Source organism: Zonotrichia albicollis, chromosome 1 (genome assembly GCF_047830755.1).
Source record: "Zonotrichia albicollis isolate bZonAlb1 chromosome 1, bZonAlb1.hap1, whole genome shotgun sequence".
NCBI classification, from domain to species: domain Eukaryota; kingdom Metazoa; phylum Chordata; class Aves; order Passeriformes; family Passerellidae; genus Zonotrichia; species Zonotrichia albicollis.
Genome location: NC_133819.1, coordinates 42,748,383 through 42,770,540, shown reverse-complemented (window position 1 = coordinate 42,770,540; position 22,158 = coordinate 42,748,383). Strand labels below are relative to the sequence as shown.

At 42.9% G+C, this 22,158-nt stretch overlaps 1 long non-coding RNA gene across 1 annotated transcript; it reads left to right on the top strand.

Moving 5' to 3' along the window:
- The first annotated feature begins 6,277 nt into the window (after positions 1-6,277).
- On the top strand, positions 6,278-20,360 carry LOC141728791 (uncharacterized). Its single transcript, XR_012580010.1, has 4 exons — positions 6,278-6,462; positions 10,245-10,415; positions 11,777-11,900; positions 17,273-20,360. It is a non-coding gene; the product is annotated as an uncharacterized LOC141728791 (long non-coding RNA).
- The last annotated feature ends 1,798 nt before the right edge of the window (positions 20,361-22,158 follow it).

The window sequence follows — 22,158 nt, the reverse complement described above, 5'->3', positions numbered from 1 at the left end:
AAATTTCTGCTGATCTCAAGGAAAGAGTCAAGAGGACGGCCATGAGACAGCAGGGTGCCATGAGGGAAGCTTCCAGAGGGGACTGTAAAGCCCAAGGGACTGAGCCTGCTGGTGAGCAGGTTTTCCAGCCTGGGTGCCTGCTGCACTACATGTTTGGGCTTTATATGAGCTGTCTCTTGTGAGCTGAGGTGGACATTTCTTTCTAAACAGAAAAAACTTACATAGGAGTTGCAGTGAAGCATGTAACAATTGCTACTCTTTAATCTCAAAATGACTTTCTAAAAAAACCCCAACCAGCCTTTCATAACACTTTTTAAGTTTCAATAACTTTGACATTATGCTCAAAAAAAGCCATTCTTTTTATCAACACTCAAGAGTTTCAACAACAATTGTGATGATTTTTTCATTCAAAAAGCATGTAGATTTTGAACACGGTGAAGCTTTTCTCCTAAAGCTTTTGTTCTTTTCCATGATGTTCAAATCAAGACTTCAATGTTATGAGCTAAGTTAGATGATTGACAAATGAGGAGATGGAGCCCCTGATATCATGGCTGTGTTTGTACACCGGAAAACCTCTGTTAGCAAAGGGAGCTAGAAAAATTACCCCGAAATTTATGGAAAGATAATCAGGGTGAAATACTGCCACTTGCAATTCCAAGTATTCAATCCTTCAAAAAGCCCTTTTCAAATTAAAATCTTTTGGGGTTTCCATTTTCTGCAGTCTGTACTGAATGCCAAGCCTATTCTCTTACCAAGAAACATGAGCCAACATTTCCAGGAGCGTGGTTTTGGTATGCATAGTGTCTAGACACAGCATAACGCTAACTCAGGTGCTATTTGAACCTAGGTAAACCTTAGATCTATGGTGATTATTTTTCTGAAATGGATTCACTCAGTTTGCACTTCTGAAATCCATTTCTTCCCAGCTGGCAAGGCAGCATGGGAGGGAAGTGAATTTGCTCTGGAGTGAAAGCTTTGCAAGTCTTTCTGCTGATGTATGTCCAAATCACGACTAAATGGCTGTATGTGCATAGGGAAATACTTGGGCACTATGTGCAGACCTTGCTTGGAAACCAAGTTTACAAGAGCAAAAACAGCGAGGAGGACCTTTCCTGTAGGAATTTGAGAACAAACCTGACAGGCTTTGGTGGCGCTACCAAATTTCACACTTCTGCTGCTTCGTGACCTTTTCAGGTGAAAACTAACTCTCTGAGAGAGGAGCGTGTGAAATTAAATCCTGGGGACTTTTTTTTGAGATAAGTCAGTTCTAGGTGCTCTCCAGAGCAGCTGACATAGACCTGTGTTAACCTGTGTGAAGCCCCAAACAGTTTGGAGGCATTGTTTCCCCTTGCATGTCGCTACAAAACCTGCGCAGAGTAAGCAGTCAGGAGCACGCCTCCCGCCCGGGACCTTCCCAAACATGGGCGAAAGCTCTCGACAGCCACAGCTATTTGTGCATTGTCTGTGGAGGAGATCAACAGGGTTATTTATGCAAAGAAAGCAGGAATTTGTTGCCATCAGGTCTTTTGCCTAGGTGCAATATATTCCTGAGCATATCCTGTGTTATAAGGGGGAGAAAAAGGAAATTTGGAAAAATAAGGAATTAGGGGAAAAAAATGAGATGCAGTAGGGTAAGTTAACCTCCTGAAATGTCTTCCAGTCACTCAATGTGCCTCCCCATCACTCCCTTTACAGCCCATGGTTGTCACAGCATGAGCTATAATTGATTTTGAAGAAAGAAAAGAGAACCTGGAGGAATAATAAGGACAACTGATGCAAATGAGCTGTGTGTGCAGTCCTCCCCACAGCTTTCCACTCCTCTCTGAGGAGCCCTAGTAGGATGTGCTCTGCAATTAGTATTTCATCAAAATGATAGCTTTTGCTGTGAGATGGTTACAGCTGGTGGTAGCTTCTTAATACAGTGTGCAAGGTCTGGGGGTCTACAGAGATTTCATGTTCATGCAAATGAATGCAAATGATTTTACAAGGTGTCATGATGTTGCTGTACTTGTTCATTCCCTACAATATGGGAACCGTGCTGTCCTGCAGAAACTCAGCCTCTTTCCCTTCCCTGCTTGACAAAATAGCCACTAACCCAAGGCACTTGTGGCTTGGCCCCACTGACAACCAGGAGGAATATTCATCATTCATTTTGCAATTCTGTTCTCACAAGTTTCCACAAATAGTGCAGTCATTCAGGAGAGGAACCATTAAAATGGCTGGGTCTGTGCATGTATCCACCTGCCTTTTTTTTTGGTTCTGCTTGATGCCAATGTGAGTTTTGGGCCCATCCTGGGGCAGCCCTGAGCTCTCCCTGGCTGCTGCACACTCAGTGTGATTCTGAGATGTCACCATGTGGTCAGTGCCATCTGAGGTCTACAGGTACTTGCATGTGTGACTTCAGCAGCTGGTTAATAAATCTTTCCAAATACATCTTGTTTCAAAGGAAAAATGCTGTGCTGTGCTGCAGAGACTGTACCTGGCACGCAGTGCTTTTAGCTTGTATATGAATGTACAGTGGGAACAACTTAAAAGTGGGAACAACAAGATGTGTGTCAGAAAAAGAGGTTGATCCTGATCATCTTTGTGGAAGTACATTCCAAACCTGTCTTTTTTTCCTAGGACCTAGTGTTTAACCACCCTCATTGTAACACTCTACTGAATGATTGCAGCTCTCTACTGATATGACACAAATGGTTACAGGAGATTTTCTCAATCTCTTGATAATGAAATCTCTTGGTTTGCTGTGTCAAGAGGATTTGTCAGTGTGATGTTTCTGTGTCCTCTTGTCTCAGGGTGCATTATCTTCTCCCACCACAGAAGTGATTGCTCCTTCCAGAGGAACAGTTCACATTGCCATCTGCTTCTGGGAGAGACTTGTTTCTCACCAAATACCAAACAGGTTTTCTCTCAAGTCTGTCAAGTACTTGAGCCTTTTTTCCCATGAAGTTTATGACTATCAAATTCAGACCAGCAGATGAAAAGGCTGTATCTTGCTGTCTTTTGGCAGCTTTGCTATTTTTACAATGTGCTTATGGTTTTGGGCTTTTAAAATTATCTTTAATACTTAGTATTATTTATAGGTTAATGTTCATTCACTTTATTCCCATCCTTTTACCTTCTGTAGGTTGAGGGCACTCTTGTTTATTTCTCCTTTTATTATCTTCCAGCACAGAAAAATTATCAAATAAAGCCAGTTCCAGGTAGTGTTTTCCAGTTCTGTATTAACCCTATGTCTTTACAGTTGAACCCTGCAGTGTATTTCACACAAAGTTGATACTTCTGCTTTTGTTCTGCCATGTCTGTAACCATTTCTGTGCTGCAAGCCTTCAGCCTGCAGAAGACATCACATGGCTCCAGCCATGTGCAGGAATGTGTCTCATGGCCACACCCTTTCCCAGAAGCAACATCACTGGGCTTCTTGAACTCTGAGGGCAACTATGAGATGTTCGGATGGAGAAAGGCAGTAGTATTTCCCTGTTTGTAAGAGCAGTGCTGGAACAGTTGCAGGAGCATGTGGCATTGATGTCCAAAGAGGCCCTGGTTGTACTGTTCCTTCTAGTTCTGCACAGATCTCACAAAAAACAGTACAGATCTCCACTGAGTGATTCTGGGCAGAAAGTAACAATTACTGGTAAATCCAGTTCAGTCCTTCCACTGGGCTGGTGGCCTGTGTGGATGCTTTTGTTGTGGAATAAAGGCAGCACTGTTTTTTCATTTGTTTTAGACTCATTTTAGCATGACATAAGCTAAACCAGAAAAATCCCTGTGTGTCAGAAAAAGAGGTTGACTCTGAGCATTGCATTGGTGGGATGACAGCAGTTTGAGCTCACACTGTGGCTTGCCATTGCTCTGCTCCTCTGTGTAAGCAGATCTTTGAACCAGTGACAAGACCTGGTCCAGCTCAGTTGCACAGAACTTGACTGGGCTTAGGGGGTTGGGAGTATTTTCCTCCCTTCCTCACTTGTTGGGGAAAGTCCAGAGAAGGACCAGTAAGATCATTAGAGGAATGAAGCACCTCTTGTATGAGAAAATGTTAAAAGAATTGGGATTGTTCAGCCTGGAGATGAGAATAGTCTGGGGTGACCTTATTGTGGTCTTCCAGTACCTGAAGAGAGTTGACAAGAAAGATGGAGAGAAACTTTATACCAAGGGCATGTAGTGACAGAACAAGGGGGGATTTGGGTTAGAGTTAGGTTGGTATGAGTTAGGTTTAGATTAGAGATTAGTAAGGAATTCTTTACCAGGGTGGTGAGGGACTGGAATAGGTTGCTTAGAGAAGTTGTGGATGCCCCATCCCTGGGATTGTTCAATGCCAGGTTGGATGGGGCTTGGAGCAACCTGGTGTAGAGGAAGGTGTCCCTGCTTATGGCAGGGGATTGGAACTAGAGGATCTTTTAGGTCTTGTCCAACCCAAACCATTCTATGATTTGATGATGATGATGATGATACAATGCAAAACCAAGAGGGGAAGAGAGCAGCAAGCTCTCTATCTCTGGAGATGCTCGGGCAAGAATATCAATGCTCCTCTCCCATCTGTGGGCACATCTTAAGGAGAAACAAGAAAGAGTAAATCCTTTATCTCTCAAAGATGTTTTTCTTTTCTTCCTGCACTTCTACATTGTTGCCTTTTAATGACTATGTTCTTAGCACTTGTTCCCACAGATGGAGGACTTTGCCTACTGCCTCTCACATCTAATTTTCTCCTTCTTCCACAACCCCTGCCCTTGCATCAGGGATACAACCCCTGGAGTAGAATAGGAGAAAAAACTTGCTGGTGGGAGGGGTGCTGGCACTTTGCTGTTTTCTTCACCAGAAGAACCTTCTGGGATACATCTGAGATACATCATGTACCATTTCTGTTACCTTGAGGGTCTTTCATGTTAAAAAAGCCATCCTCAGGCTGTACCTGCAGATCCCACTTTTCATTAAAATGGATGGCAGTGTTCACATAAAGTCACTTTTTCTCTGGTTGCTGCCTGTGCTGGGGCAGTGAAGGACAGGTGGATATCCCTCTCTGAGTGCAGTTTTGGTGCTTGGGAAGGTGACACTGGCACAAAGGAAAGCCAGCCCTGGCAGCTTCCATGCTGTGGCAGTTGCTGTAGAATCGCCTCATCTTTGCTGTTCATCTTTGCAGAACAACAACTATGGAGAGAGGGTTTTTGGTTCCTGCAGTCCCAGGCCTTGGAGTCTGTTTTCCTAAGGAAGTGCAGCTCATGCTGTCACACTATGTGCCCACACCAGTGTGTGCATCCTTCACTGCCCATCCTGGTGACTGCTGAACACATTGGGCAGCTCCTGCCAAGCCTGCACACCAGTACCAATCTCTGGGACCATGTGTTCCTGTGAATTCTAGGAAAGGTGCAGCTGGGGAAAAAACAAGTCTCAAGCAGCGAGAGGCAGCAGTTTGAGTAATCTGCTCTTAGACAGCAAAGACACTGCCCAGGAGAGAGAGGAGCCCAGCTACATAAAAACTTCTAAAAGGAGTTTGTTTGTCAGAAGTAAAGAGACAGACAATCCATCAGAATCTGATTACTAATGAAGCACTCACCCTTCAGTCATACAGAAATCACTCAGCCACGAGATCTGAATTCAATGTAAACAGGTTGTCTTAGGTTCAGTGCTTTGTATGGGCTTGTTTTTCTGTTCATATCTCAGAAAGAGCTCTTCTGCACCAAAAATTCAGCTTGCCAGACAAGTTAACAATGTCAGGAGCAGCCTTGGCAGAAGTTCTGCCTCAGAGCACATCTATTATTCACAGGGTTTGCAGAGTGCAGGGATATACAGAAGTCATGTCCTGCCGAGGCACAGAATGTCTCAATGACAAACAGAAGGAGAATAACAATATTTTCTTCCAAGGCACATGTGGCCCTGAGCATCTCTAGGGATGTGCATTTGGTAGCTGATTGGAAACAGACTTATTTTATTCCTGTCTGCATAGAAAGCCCTGATTTTTTTTTTTAACCAGAAAAAAAAAGAGAAAAACATGTTTTCAGCAAGCTAGGACAGGTCCTCATTCCTTCCTTTCCACTCACAGGAGCATTATGAGTGGGCAGGGAGGCTGGTGCAGTGGGTGTGTTGCAAAAGCAGTTGTGAATTGGCCCTACTTGAATGACAAGGGCCGTTGGAAAATAATGAGTTACGGGACTAATTGCAGCCAGCGGTTGTCACTGATCTAGTTAATCACGACTGCTTTATACCAAGTGCTCCTCTGTCATTTTCACTCTACCAAGCCCTCAAAAAAAAGTAATAAAAAAATCCGTCTGGCTAATGCGAGGCCGATGTGACCACCAGGTGCCACTCTCGCTCCACGGGGAATACGAGGAGACCGAAGGCTGGGCACCGTCGGCAGGAAAAGCCAAATCGGGCATCCATCTCTCCTTGTGTCCGTCTCTGCATTTTCCTACCGGCTGTACATAGCAGCTTCTCCCCATCCTCCAGTGAGGAAGATGGTGGAAAACCGTGAGTACCACTAAACCTGGTCTACATTTGTTTGCCAGCAGTGCTTTTGCACAGGGAGGCAGGGATGTAGATGGAAAGCTGGAAAGCTGCTGCTTGAGAAGGCTGCAGCCTCTTTGACCATCTCCTCATTTTTCCTTTATATGGGGGAAGTTGGTGCTTCCTCAGCCCACATCCTGATGAACATCCTCTTATTTAGCACTGAACAAAGATTTTGTAGTTGCTTGGAGTGCAAGAGCTGCCCCTTCAGTTTTGGCTGTGGATTTCAAGCCTGAGGTTTCCACCATGTAGACTTCCTGGTTTTGCTCATCTTGTGGGCACAATTTTCCGTGTCCTAGGGAACAGGGTCCTGGCATTTCCTGGTCCTCATGTTCACTCCTGAATGAAATCTACCCCTCCTGGAGCCACAGCCACTGCCAGTCTCTTGGGCCCCAAGTACACTGGTTTTCCTGGAGAGAAGCAGATTTTCCTACCTGCCTGCCACCATGACAGTTGTCCCAAAGGCTAACTGGCGTTACCTGTGCTTCAGGGGACAGCCTGTGATGGTGTGCCATAAGCAACAAAATTTTTGAAGACAAAGGGGGTGGGAAAGCACAGTTTGCACTTTTACTCTTGATTTTTCTGTTTTGGTGATCAGGGCAGATGTTTGAGTGCATCAGTGTTTGAGAAGCAAAGGGCTTCTAGAGCTCTTAGGGTCAGATGGGCGCCAAGTGTACTTCTGTAAGTAGTAACCTCAGTTCACTTCAGTAAGTTCTGTTTTGCCTTCTGCTTGTCTTGCTTCTATCTTTCTGCAGGTCTCCATTCTGTCCTGCCCTTAAATGACTCATTAGACTTGTTTTCTGAGGTAGCCTGTAACATCCCAATTCACTTCCCTAATCAGATCTCTTTCCATTTGAGTTCCCCATGGGCTAAACAAGCCTGACATTGCCCTTCTTGTCTACTGGTTTATCCTTTATGTGTTTACCTTTTCTCTTCCTAGTTCATGAATAAAGATGTTAAATACAAGGTCATTGGGGGCTGCTGATTTCCAAACCCAGGAGCTAGTGATATTTCAAGATCAATTCCATTATGTGATTATGTTTCCCTTACTGAGTTTTCTCAGGGAAATCATTTGTCACAGAACAGCAGGCTCCAGCTTCCTGTAAACCTCTTAAATCAATCCCATCATATCACAGAAACCTTATTTTAATATATTCCATTGTAATTGTTTAATTGTTTACTTGAAGGAGCCTTCCTGGTGTATTTAGTAGCAATCAGGTTTTTAAAATAGATTACTATTTTTAAACAAAAGAGCTAAAAATGCCACCCCCCATCAGCAAAGAAACATCTAAACAAATCCTGGTTTTCTGGGAAAATTATGAACTGGAAAATCTGTTGAAAACTGTTGGTCTCATGTTGATGCTGGCCAGCTCTTTGTGGTCCTTCAGGTAGTGGGTGAGGTACCTCATTTAGGGTTAATAGGAGTTTACAATATGTTACAGGGTGAGAAGTGGGGAATGCCATGCCCTTATTTGAATCTCGGGTAGTTATCCCCATGGAGACTTTTGTGAGCATATTTTCATGTTCTTGTTCTGATGTGCTCCCTGGAGAAAACTGGATCAAACTGATCTGCAGAAGCCTTAAAAAATATTTTAATCTGCTGTCTTACATTTTACATGTGTGTCCTGCAGAACCCATGCTTCTGTTAGGACAGGGGGATGTGTTTGTTGAGCTCAAAGTGGTATTTTGTAGGGAAAAAAAGAATCACAGTCTCAAGAAATCCAAGTCATTATCTTGAGATCCTGCATCATATCTGATGTGAAGGGTTTATGTCAGGGTGGGAAAAAGGCAAGTATGCTGTGTCCTTTTCAACAAAGTCCAACAGCAGCTGTTTGTGCAAGGAGGAGAAGTTGCTGCTATTTCTAAAATAGTGGTTTTTTGTTGGGCTTGGAGGCCACTGTTATCTGCACACCTGGGCCAGTGATAAGGACTCTATCCTGGCTGTGGCAGTTTTTGGTTAGCTGGAACATTTCACTCTAGACTGAACACTTTCTTTTTAGTATCTAGCATCAAAATCCTTCTACAGGCCAGCCTACTGGTGTGTTTCAGTGTGGAGAACACACATCTATTGATTTGTCTGCACCTGCAGACAGACCTACCTGTTCTGCAGAACAAGTTCTTCCTGCAGCGATAAACACACCAGGGAGTTTAAAATGCAAAGATATTGCTCGAATAATCACAATGGCTGATCAAAATTTGCACTTTGTTTTCCCCTCTCACCTCTGTTCCCAAGAGAAGTGTGCTTGTGCAAGCAAGAAAGCAAATACCTCTGACTGTTTTCTGCATGCCTAGTCCAGCTTGCCTCTTTGGAAAGGCCCTTTGCCCATTCTGAATCAGAAATCATCTATGGAATTAGACCTGGATCTCCTGCTCCATCAGAGGCTTCTGCTCTCATCTTCCACTCCTGCTCGCTCCTTTAGCAAGCTGGGTGAGCCCAGTATGTGCCATCAGAGTGTTGGTTTTTCACACGAGGTCTCTCAGTGTGGTGAAAGAAAGGCAGTAATGGAAAGAACTGCTCATGCCTCAGGGCTGGAGGAAATGCAGTGTGCCAGCACTGGAAAGACACAGCCTAGGCATTCTTTCTAGTTCTTGTGTCATATGAAGGCAATACGGGGTTGTCAAAACTATCCAGGCAAAAACCTAGCTGTGATCACCTAATGGGGAAAAACTCCAGTGACTGTAACTCCTGAGAGGACAAACAAGCACTGCCTGTAAAACAAAACAAAACAAATAAACAAACAACCAAATAAAAACAAAACTCAAGCAAAAAACCAAACAAAAACTAACCCAAAAGCAAACAAACAAACAAACCCCCAAACAAAAAACCCAGTGCATTTAAATGACCAGCTGTGCATCCAGTGATGCCTTGGTCTATAGGGTTGAATGCCTCTCTTAAAGCAGAGCTTTCCCTCATCTATTCTGAATTAACTGCAGCCATTGTTCTTTTCTCTCTTGAGGGCTATACCTATTCCTAGAGCTGATTCAAATTAGCTGTCCCAGTTAATTAAAGCATCTTAATTAATGGAAAAATACAGAGTCTTTATCAGGCTGGAACACAGCCTAAGATACCACAGCTGAGCAGAAGAGAGACATTTTCTTTTATGCTTTAAATAGCTTGCCAATATGAAAATGTGGTTATAACCAAACTCTTGCGAGGATGAGGTTGTTTTCCCACAACTGTGACCCAAATGTGGATTGTTACTCCATTTCCACTCAAACTCCCACTGAAGGCAGGGTGGTGTTGCCCGAGGAAGAGTTGGTTTTTGTGGGATGACTTGCAGAGGAAACGCAAGCGAAGATACAAGCAGGGGAGAGTGTGAAAACACTCTTACTCACTTCCCTGTGAGAGGAGACAGGGGGTTGACCACTGGAAGTGGCTGGTGTTCTTCCCCTCTGCCCTCCCAGCCCTGTGGTCATCAGCTGGGCCAAAGATGGCAAGGAGGAGGACAGGGACAAGCCATGGTCCTCCTTGCTCAGCCACCTTGCTCCAGGCACAGCCAGTGGAGCCATCCAAACAGCCCCAGATGAGCCCTGCAGCTGCACGGGCCAGGCAGCCAAGGGCACAGGCTGACCTTCCACCAGGACACGCACAGCTGCCTCCTCATGGAGACAATACTCTTCCCTTGCTGTTTCCAGATTCACCAACTGAACAGGAGAATTTTATTTGGTCACTAACTTCCTTCTCTTCAGGTTTTCTGGGAGTTTCTCCATTCCTGAGCAGTGCTTGTGGCTTCTCTGTTGCTTAGGGTCATCTGGCTCCCAGCAGAAATGGGTCTGAGCAGCAAAGGATGCAAGTGTTGGAGCCCCCAGGAATTCCCTCTGAACAGCAGCTGCAAAAAAGAGAAGCATTTTATAAGCACTCACCAGTATGACAAAGCAATGGTACCATTTTTAGAGGACACATTAAAATAAGCAAGGTAATTACTATGCAGTTTAATTAGCTCAGAATTTAATCACCCTTACAATTGAGAAAAAAGACCAGAGTCTTTCTGTTTCTAAATTAGGCAGTACAAAATTTCTCAGTGCCTGCCCTGGCACATCAGGTAGGTAAATCTATGTACCTTTTATCTCTGAAGCATGTGACACAATCATCTCTTTTATTCCCCATTCCATCAGTGATTTCAGTGATCCACTGGATCCTTTAAAACAATCTGCAGTAAACAAGAGCGATTGTGAAGCCCCCCCACGTTGCAGTTTGTGCAATATTTTTCTGGCACTTACTTTTTTCTGCCACCACAGATAAAAATATGCTTGGCTGATCAGGGCAGGAGAATCCCATTTTTATTCCTGCAATGTTTGCAGGAGAATGCCCCATCCATTCTGGTTTAGAGAGGGAGAGGGATGAGAAGCATCCCCCTTGTGAACACTTTGCTGTTCAAAGGCCATGCAAGATGAATAGTTTTTGGTCTGTTACATCAACAAAGCAGATAATTTCTTCCATTCTTCTTCAAGCTGTTGTGAGCTTCTTAATGGTTGGCTCAGACCAGATCCCTCTCTTCCAGTTTGCTTTCATTTTTCTTTCCTATATTGGCTTTTGCTGAGTCTGGGAAACTGTATGACAGTCAGCTGGTGCCCCACTCAGGTGCATTAGGAAAAGAGAGGGAAGGTTTTTCCAAATAGCTAAAGACCTTGTGTTTTGCTGTATGGGATGCAAGGAAGGTAGAAACACAACTGCAGTAGGGTGTTGTAGGTCCAGCTACCCTTATGGATAGCTGGGCAAGAGGAGTGCATTGAATGAACCCCAGGGACATGAGAATAGAGGTAAGTTGGAATGCAGATCTGCAGAGGTAACAGAGGTAGCTGGAGCTGCTCTGAATTTAAAAATCCAGCTGATGAGGGTCACTAATGGAAGGATCAGAAAGTTTTAAGTAGAAGCAAAGTGGACTTTAGCAAAATGTTAAGAAGAATGAGAATAATGAAGCATGAAATCAAGTCAAAGATGATTCAACCCAAGAGAGCTGTGTGCAATACTCAGCTTGTCAGTGTCTGCTTCCAGTACTGGCCATCATTTAAGGTGTCTGTATCTGTACTTTAATGTGTCAATATGCCCAGCCACTACAATGAAGATTTATGTGCCATGCATGGAATCAAGCACACCACTGTCCTGGGAGCCCTACTCCAAAAACACAGGTGAGGATATCCAATGCACACAGAAATATATACATATATATGTCTGTGAAGAATAGACACACATATATATAATATTTAAATATGTGTGTGTGTGTATGTGTGCATATATGTATGAGATATATATGAACTATTCTCTTATATTTCCAAGAGATGTTGAGAGTTGCCTTGTCTCAAAACCAAGTCAAACAGGCACAGCCACCCAGAACAAGTTAGTCTGTGTGAAGGAAAGAAGAACCAGCAATCTCCTTTTCCCAGGCTCTTCCCAGGAAGAGGTAATCTTATTTTCTCTCAATGAATTGTTAGAAGTTTCTTTTACCATGCTGGATTATTTAAAACTTGCTCAATTTTGCAGTGGGTTCACTGAGATTAATATTTTGTGTGCTCCCGTAGCGAGCATTAACAAAATTTGGGAGAGGTTATTGCTGCCTTGTTGGATATTGATTTCTGTCGATAAGGAAACATTTTAACTGTTACAAAGTGTCCTTCTCTAAGATGCTTAAAATAGGACTGAGGAACCATTATGATATAAACTAATCTGCTGGACATCAAATTCAGAGATGATCCTGAAATTGTTTAGACATCGATTCTTTGTTATCTTTTCCTGTGGAGCACATTGCTCAATTCTGTTACCATTGAACTGCTGTCAGAAGGAAATTTCAGTGAGCAGCAGCAATACAGAAAATTTAAAATTTAACTGCTTTTCTTTTTTTTTTTTTTCCCCTACAGAAGACTTTGGTCTCTTTGCTATTTTCACAGTAGGGGTGTGTAATCAGAGAAATTGCAGCTTTTATATATTTTTACTGCACCTCAGTGGAACAAAGTTATTATGGTGACTAAGCCAGTTGGGCATGAGAGAATGGATGTTTCCAATGTGTCACAGTGCTACTCTCAAAACTGTAAAAAAGACACCAAATTAAAGGATATCAGGAAGTTACCTAATCCCATAGAATTGGTCCGTGCAAAAGTAGGGGAAAATTGTGACCTTTCTTCCCCTTCTGGGTTCATTCCTATTTGTTTACTACTTCTGAGAGCCTAGGATGAGAAGAGCAATCCACAGCATGTGCAGTGGAAAATATCTTTCTTGGGAGGTGGACTAAGCTTGGTATTAATCACAAGCTGCCAAACCTTAAGTGGTTGTGCCTGTGCTAATGCAATGTTGTATTGCATAACAGGCCCTGCTCTGATCTAAATCTTCTCTTCCTTCCTAGAAGGGGTAGGTTTTATATTTTAAAGTGCCACTGGCATGAAATGAACAGAAGCTTCCAAGAGCTGTGGGAAAATGTTCTGGGATCCTTTTTGTATGTGAATATGGCCCCATGAGTTTCTCAGTATTTGTGCATCTGAGAGCAGGTTTCACCAGGTGAATTAGAGCTCGCCGGTGTTTCAATGCAAGATGTGGGAGATTTTTCATCTGTTGGGAATAAGTAAAGAAATTTGGGTTTTTTTTCAAACTGACCCAAACATCTCATAACATTCTAAAACCAGCAAGGAAACTATCTGGAAAAAAGCAAAATCTTTGTGTTTCTTAGCTTGGCTCACCATCCTACCTGTGTTTGTTCTTCCCCTCTTGAATGGATTAACTTTTTTCCCCCCCCATGTCCATCTCCAGCCTGGCAGGTCACCATGCAGGCAGTGTTGTGGATAGCTTGACTGTATTCTAAGCAAGCTGGAGCTATCATTTTGAAACTCTTCGGATTCATGAAGACTGAAATAACTGATCCCCCAGGTGTTCACAGCTCTGTCCTGGCTGCATGTACTCTCATACTGAAGGTCTAGATATAAAGCTAATGCATTCATAAAGAGACTCTGGAAAAAAATGCTTGTATTTTTTAGGAGACAAAATCTTGTTCACTTTTTTAAAATAGGTGTTTTTTCCTCTTCGCTCAGACCACGTTCTATTGCCTTTCAGGGTGGGATTAGCTGACAAAACCAGTCTAACCCCAGAGCCTTGACCACAAACCCTGGGAAGGAAATGAGGTTTTGCCATGGCTATTTCCTTGCTACCTGTATCCAGAGACAAGATACTGTGGTGGAACCTTTGCTGTCCTTACTCAGTCAGTGGTTGAGGGTAGAAGTCCAGACTTCTACCCTTCACCTAAAAGGGTACCCTTCACCTTCTGCTTCTTTTTGTAGCAGAGAAAATAGGTATCTCCCACACATTTATCTCCTGATGAAGAGCACAGCCATCAGCTAGTCCCTGTGGCTCTCTAGATTGTGCATGGAGGCAGAGAAGTGCCTCCATGACATCCTCCTCAGAAATTACAGCCACAGAAAACAGAGAAGAGTAAGTCTTAGTTCCTGTTTGTCTCCAGGAAGGAAGAGCCTCTCTTTGTTCCTGAATGGAACAGGAGCCACCTTGTTCCATTCATGATGGGCAGCTTGTCCTCCTTTCCCCCAAATAGGTATCAAGGTATTTTTTGGGAACTGGCAAAGGAAAATCACCCTTTGAAGCTAAGCAGCTGGCAGGTGTTTTATCCTTTTTTGCCAAAAATAATGTCTGTGAAAAGCTCTCTTCCACGGCATGAGACACCCAGACCCAGTCATTGTCTCTTTCAGTGAAGATTGACATAGACACTTTCCATTTCCCACAACAATGTTGGGACCAACAGGCAATTAATTGTTGTGGGCTGGGGAAGCACTTTCAGTCTTTCCTGTTGAACTCAGCCCTCTCTTGCATTTTCAGCGTTGTGTCTGTGGGCTGATTTAATGTCATTTTTGCTGTAAAGGATATTTTTGATTTGGAATGAAAATTTTGATGAAAAAAACGCCAATCCTATTGACAAATTTTCACCTCCTAGCAGCAGACTGACTTTTAAAAATACTTTTAGGTGAAGAGGATGTTTAAAATCTCTGCAGAAAGCAGTAGTTAGTAATGAAATTTTCATTTTATGAAGAGACCTCAATGTCATTTTTATTACAAGTGAAAAGACAAATACATGAGACTCTTCTTTTGTGTCTCATTTCCAGCCTTAGGGAGAGAATGTATCCAGAAGCAACTTTAACTATCAGTAAAGAAAAAGAGTTATGTCAATTTGTTGCATAAGCCAATTAGTTCACACTGTTACCTTCTGTGTATGAAAAACAATCTGCAAAGAATGGGAGAATTTTGTCTGTGAAGTTTAGCTTTGTAAAATTTTTGACTACAAAATTCAATAGAATCAGTAGAGTTGAATCAATAGAGAATTCAGCTTCAAAGGAATGAATATCCCATGGTCTCAACAGACCAGCCTGTCAGTGGGCTGTTAGTTCCTAGAAATCAACTGCATTTGCTCTGGAAAACAGGGGTAACTGTAAACAACTCTAACAGAAGTTTTAGAAGATATGACATTCTTTCATGTCTGGGCTTTCTGTTTCATATACCCATATCTAAATGAGGCAAAATTGCTAGTGAGTTGGAAAGTGTGTTGGGATGTCTCCAGGTAAAAGGGATGAGACAGGTGTTGGGAAGCGGCATGAACACAGCTGAAAGAACTGAGAGCAACAAATTTGCTGTGCAGTTTCTGTCATTTTCGTCTTATAGAAATATGAGGTGCTTAATGAGAACTGCTTCCCGTAATACCATGTTTCCATGCCCTTGGCAGCAGTACAGAGGTCAGATCTTCACAGAACAATTATTTGGTGATCTGCCTGATGTGCTGAGCACAAACATGCTTTTCTTTGCCCTGGGCATGCTGTACTACTTCTATTCCCCCTTGCTTCTTCAATAAACGTGTGTATTGTGTCAGAAATGGAGAGCTCCCACTGGCCTCATTTCTGCAAGCTGCCTCTGAGTCTGACTCAATGTATTTCACTGGGAGTCTGGCAATTCAGGAGGGCACTTCTCATTTGAGCAGTTCCTTAGTTTCCAGTCTGTCACCTTCAGTGAATGGTGGCATAAATGTGGATGATCACTGCGGGCACACATGACAGCAGCAGGTGTCATGTTTCTTAATATTTCACCCTTCCCAGGTGACAGCAGCAAGCCTCTTTACTGAAGGAGACCAGAATGGAAACATTGTGGGTTTGCTTGAATGTTTGAACTCTCTTTCACTTTATTTTTTGGTTTGTTACTAGGATGAGGTGGCACTAACAGTCTAGTTCTCCTGCTAGATTTTTCTTATAACTGTGTTCAGGAACAGATGCAATTTCCTCATAAGATCAGGTTGTTCTAGAAGTCTGTGAAGAGTCATGCAAATGTATATAATTTAATGCAAATGTGAGTCTTTTGTTTCTCAGAGTGTATGGGCTGAGGTTTTAACCCTTGTTGGTTGTAAAGTTCTGATCCTGAGAGCCCCTAATTCATACAGTTTTCTCATGTGTGTTATTGTCCAAAAATCTCACAAAGTTATACCTTGTGTGAATTAAAGTCTGCTAGGAGTGGTCAGAGGGACCTGTAGGAGGTGGCATGTAGGTCACAGACCAGGCCCAGGGTGAGTGCTGACAGTCAGGCTCCTAAAAAGATGGGAAGTTTGAAAAAAACCCCAACAGTTATAAAAATGGATAAGCATCTACATTTATGAAAGAATTAAGCAAGTCTCAGATAACTTAAAAAAATGAATTTGTGGACATGTTTCTCCATGTAAGTCTAGAGCTTGCTGAGAGAGCCAGGCTGTTTAAACCAGTTCCTTTCTGGCATTCAAGCTCCATTTGAACCTTTAAAAAGCAGCCAGGCACTTTGTGGATTCGCCTGCTGCACAAGCATTTGCTCAAAAAGCCATCAAATACATTCAGAGGCAGAGAGGTCTGTGAGGTGCTATTAGACCAGATATAACATCTGGCTCAAGGAGTCTCTAAGGCCTGAGATGGCAGCAATTGAGAGGGTATTTCAGAGGAATTATCCACTTGTGGTAGCCCTGTCTCAACAGCCTTCTCATCAACATCTGCTCCTACTGATGCTTAAAAAGAAGGCACATCCACCTTCTGTCTGATCTTGAACATCTGTTGGTTCTTTTCTTTTAGTCTTGGAAAGTGGGGTTAAATTACTGTGTGAAAAAAGAGAAGCAAACTGAAAAATACAGGATTAAAGTATGCAGAGGCGCACTCTCAAAACACAGCTAACCTTGCTCATCAGATAGAAGTCAAAAATGGAAATGCCTGTCCAGCAGCCTCTCCCATGTAAAACCTTGCATATACAGGTTTATGTGAAAAGCTGTATATATACAGTGCAAAATGAAGCTAATCTGTTCTTGGCAAATGAAATAGATTGGAAACCACAGAGAAGTGATTTGTTTTCCTGTGGGTGATAATTGTTTGCACTGATGTGAAGTCACCCCAGGGAGGTCAGCTTTTGTGCTCGTGGATCTTAATTGAAGTCAGCTCGACTGAGAGCATGTGTGGTTTCATGGAGCCCCGTTTCAGGTTTAGGGTGATTAATGCATTTTGTCACAGTTCTGTCCTGTATGCTGGCCAAATGAGGGCTCCACTGTTCTTGGCACCATGCCTCTGCCACTTCCGAGATAATCCCTCCCTCAGAGACCTCTCTGGGCAGACCATGACTGGGGAAGATCACAGGAGGGTGCCCTATCTGTTGGCACAGATTATTCAGTGTATTCTCCTTTTTTAAGGAGAAGGGTTTTTTTTGGCCTGTGTTTATTTAAAGGAATCTGCTACCACTGCTAGGTAGGAACACTTTGGAGAGAGGTCTTACTTGTGTGTGTCATTCAAGGAGGAAAACCAGAACAGCAAAACCAGTGTGAAGAAGCCTGAGTGAGGAGCAAAGCAAGACAGGTAAGATGTGCAGGATGCTGAGGGGCCAAACAGTGCATTTGGTTTTGGAGGAAGAATGGTGGGACAGGATACCATTAGGAACCTCACTGGGGAAGGCAAAGAAACAAACACCTGGGCAAACTGACACTAACTCTCAAAGCACCCATATGAAATTATCACCGTTCTTATTTTGTGCTTATAGGAGTGATATGGCCAAGTAACTTCAGTGTTTAACAGAGACAGGACTCTCATGAGGGGCTGGCCAGCACAGCAGCTGCCTTTAACGTGTCTGGCTTTACCGGGCGTGCACAACAAATCCTGGCAGGCAGGGCTGAATGCTCAGGACCACCATAACAGACTGGAGTTGCAGGCAGGACCTCTGTCATAGATATTAGATTGTTTCTGGCACTCACTTTCACTCAGGGCTGAGTCAAGGCACAAACCTCCCTGGAAGGTTCACAAAGCCATCAGTCAATGTTAAAATGGTGTGTGGGATGTGCCCTTCTGAAGGTCATAAACACTCAGGGCACCAGAATGGAGAGAAAATTAATGAAAAAAAAAAAAAAGGAAAATTCACAGATAAACCAAAAACTGGATGCATTTTTCATGTCAGGTGCATTATTTACTATTACTACCATGAACCTGAGAGATGATACTGTACTTGTGGCTGCAAAAGTGAATGAAGATAATGAAACACACTCAAGGCTGTAGGAATATCCCAATCAACATGCACTTCATGCCTTCCACCAAACCCAGCCTTGCACTGCATTTAGCTGGAATTTCTCTTCTCCCATACTGGATAAGAAAAAGCTTTTCAATCTGTTGGAATCACACCAGGCATTTAATTAAGTGTCTCTGTATTTGTTCAGTTAGTGAGAAAACAAGCTGCTTAGTGCAGGCTATTTTTGAGCAGGAACTACACCAGGGTGAGTCTGCAAATTAGAAATGGTTGTTAGAATCACTATTATAGGGATCATTCTACTCTTCTGCGTGCTGCTTGTTTTCTCCCACAGGCTTCTTGTTCTGTTCAACTGACTTTAATGGCTATAGTTGCATTTCTGAGCTTGTGAAGAAAATCTGCACAACTGCAATTTAATGTTGGTGAATGGAAAGTGAGAAAATAACTTGTTATATTAGCTCAGAGTTAGGGAAACAAAGCAATAAGTGAATAACAGTACTGGCAGGTGAACTTGGAAAGAGCTGTAATAGAACATTTTTCATCCACAGATCCACTCAAAGAGATAACCTGACCTGTATGAAGCTGCAATGGAAGGGATTTAATGTAGGAATTTTAGAATTATTCAGCTGATTTTATCCATTCCTGGAAGAGCACAAAAACATGACAGAAATATTACTACAAGGACTACTTCATACTTTTTGAAAACATAGGGAGTGAGTCTCTTCTCCTGAACCAGCAATTTGTCAGCAATTACTTCTGGGCCATGGAAAGTGAAACATTCATTTAGAGTTGTCAACTGCACAGAAATCTTCTGTGTTGAGCAGTTTTTCACACAACAATTTTTAAAGGATTAAACCCTAAGGAGTAGTATCTGTATCCCCATTCACTGGAGGTGGTGCATATCATCGAGTCCAATAGTGAATTTCTTGCAAGAGAATGGTGATTTTTGGTCAGGTTCCTGTGTCTGGTGTTATGACAGTGGGATATATCAGTTGGGACATAACATATACATTCGCAGGCATGGCTAAAAAGAAATGGGAGGAGTGGCTAAAAAGAAACGGGAGGAGTTTGCTGAAAAGCTCCATGAGCTTGGTTTGCAGCTGAGGGGCAGGGAGGAAAGGGATGGGAGCAGGCACTGTTGCTCCTGGAAAGCACCAATGCCTTCAGCAGCACAGCGGGCTGGCACACACCCTCTCCTGCTGCAGCAGCTCGTTTGGCTTGCTAAAACTCGGGCATAGCAAAATAGACAAAGGGGTTGTGTTTTTCTGCTGTCCCAGCAATCTACTGCCCTAATTACGTGCCTACAACTTGTGCTGGCTCATAACCATGTGATGAAGGCTGTTCCTGAGGGGCTTTGGTTGATTGAAGCAGCTCTTGATTTCTGAGGACAAAAGAGGCAACGGTATAAAGCTATAAGCCCTCAGGAAGGGAAATAAATAAATAAATTAGAAAATATTTTGCTTCAGCCTCAGAACAAAGTATTTATTTGTTTCAAGGCCTCCCAAGATGATGTGGACCAGAAAAGTCTTCCTACAGTACAGAGTCATATGCATGAGGCAGAAGATTCAGAAACTAAATCTGAGATGCATGATTAGCTTTAGTGCTCCAGTAAAGGAATAAAAGCATAAACCAACAAATAGCTGTCTAAGGTATTTCAAAGTAGCCATCAGTGAAGTGCTGAAAGAGACAAGGCAATGTCTGTATCCAGCTATTATTCAAAACAATGAGAATATCTCATGAGCAATGTATGAGAATGTATGAGCACAGCACAAACTGAATTTCTCATGCCATAACTATGAATTTACTTTATGGGGGTGTGGTGGTGGTGTTTGTCAGTAATGGCAGAAAACTGTAGGGCAGCAGATGCTTTAAGATGATTAAAAATCAGTTTTGAAATGGTGTAGAGCAAAAAAACTGCATTCACAGTCTCTGAAAAGAATTGCATCCAACATTTTTCCAATTGTATGGTGCACATGTGGTTTGTGCATTCCTTGCTTGAAAGCCTGGAGAACTATCTTCCTAAATTTGACAATTCACACGGTATGCTGCTATAATCATAGAATCACTCAGGTTGGAAACACCTTTAATATCTTGAGTCCTACTGTTAACCCAGCCCTGCCACATCCACCACTAAACCATGTCCCTAAGCACCACATCTACACATTTTTAAATACCTCCAGGGATGGTGACTCAACCCTGTGCAGCCTGTTCTAATGCTTGACAGCCATTTCAATGAAGGAATTTTTCCTGTTATCCTATCTAAACCTGCCCTGGCACAACTTGTCCTATCACTTGTTCCTTAGGAGAAGAAGGGCTACACCCTCCTTTCAGGTAGTTCTAGAGAGTGATAAGGTCTCGCCCTCTTTTTCTCCAGGTTAAACAATCCCAGCTCCCTCAGCTGCTTCTCACAGCACCTGTGCTCCAGACCCTTCACCAACTTTGTTGTAATGCTTTGGACGCATAATATGTAGAATGTTTGAACCAAGTAGAAGAAGTGCTTTTTTCCTTGGAATAACATGTTAGTCACAAAAAAGGCCCAATTTTAATGTTCTGACTCATGCTGGCCCAGAGGGCTTCAAATTCTTTAGACAGCTCTGCCTGCATTGCCATTTGTCACAGTTGATCCTGAGGTGAAGAGGTGAACAAGAGGGTAGGAAGTCTTTGGGAACAGAAATTGTGAATGAAGGCTCTTTGTCAACACTGAGGAAAAGCCCCAGGAGGAAAGTATCCAGGAAGATCGATGGAAGTGATGAGCTGAGTGGAGGGGCATCACACCAACCTGCTGACAAAGCAAATGGTGGAAAAGGCTGTGCAAAAAGCAATGCAAATAGTGCAAAAAGCACAGGATGAAGAGGAAAAGCTTTCTGTTTACTGGACCTTGCAAAGAATGCACAGAAATGAGGGATGGGTCTTACTCCTATGAACTGGCAAAGTACCATGCAAGAAAGCAAACTTCTCTTCTTGTAGCCACCTGTGTCTTTTTACCTCCATTTTTCACATAAAGATTTCTCCCCATTTCACCCTTTGCTGTCTCGTCAGAGGATATTTGGAGACCTCTTGATATTCCAGCATCCAATGCTGTGTGAGCATTACACAAGGAACAGATGCAGTTCCATGGTGTCTAGGGATGTGTAATCATCCATCCCTTCTCCTGATGTTGCTGCTGTCACTCCATAGGGAGATGGGGCAGTATCTGCTGTGGGTTCTGTGTAAGCATGATACCAAAAATACATTGCAGAAATGTGTCTCTAACAAATACTTTATTCATATCCATAATGTTTTAATTTCTAGAGACTTGCTATTGATCATAGACACTGGTATTCATATAAGCATCTGCCAATATCAGTCATTGTATTTTTACTCCACATATTCAATGGCAGCAAATGCAATACATTTTTCCTTGATACTGTTGGCAATCCAGCTAATTTGTCATTTTTAAATGGACACCTGGGGTAGATTCTGTCCAAGCAAAACAAATCAATGCAGTTAGTTACACTAAGTGCATTTGAACAAGGATATTTGAAGGGGGAGAAGGAAAAGGCGCTGCAGCAAGGAAAAGGATGGAGAGGAGAGGTGTGTGTGCTGCAGGCTGGGGAAATGGCACCCAGCTTAATCTATGCCTTGGGAGTGGGGAAGGGATGGAGGATCAGGAGAAGAGAACTATAAAAGGGGGGACCAGGCTGGGGAAGAAACTAAAGGAAAGCCAAAGGAGAAGGTTTAGGAAAACAAGTAGTAGTGGATCTAAGGTGGGTGCCTGGGCTGAAGCAGAGGAACCAGTGAAACACAGCCCTGGGCATGCCTGGAGAGGAATCTTTCTTCTAGTCCATCTGATTTTGGAGCAGTGTCCTGGACTTTGAACCAGCTGGGGGATTTTTTAGCCCATATCACTTGTGCTGCTGTCATGATTTTAGCCCGGCTGAAATAGTCACAAGAAGAGCAGCTTGTGCAACAGCCCAGCTCTTGGAAATGGTGCAGAAAGAAAACAATCTTGTATGTCTGTTTTTGTAGAAGTAGATGATATAGAAGGGAGGTTTGCTGTCTTTGCAAGCATTGAATTTTAGTCACTTGTGTAGGACTGGTTGACATTTTACTTTCTATTTCAAAATGTTCATGTTTGATTGTATAAAAATAAAATGTTTTTCTGTGGGGTAAGCAATCCAGCTCAC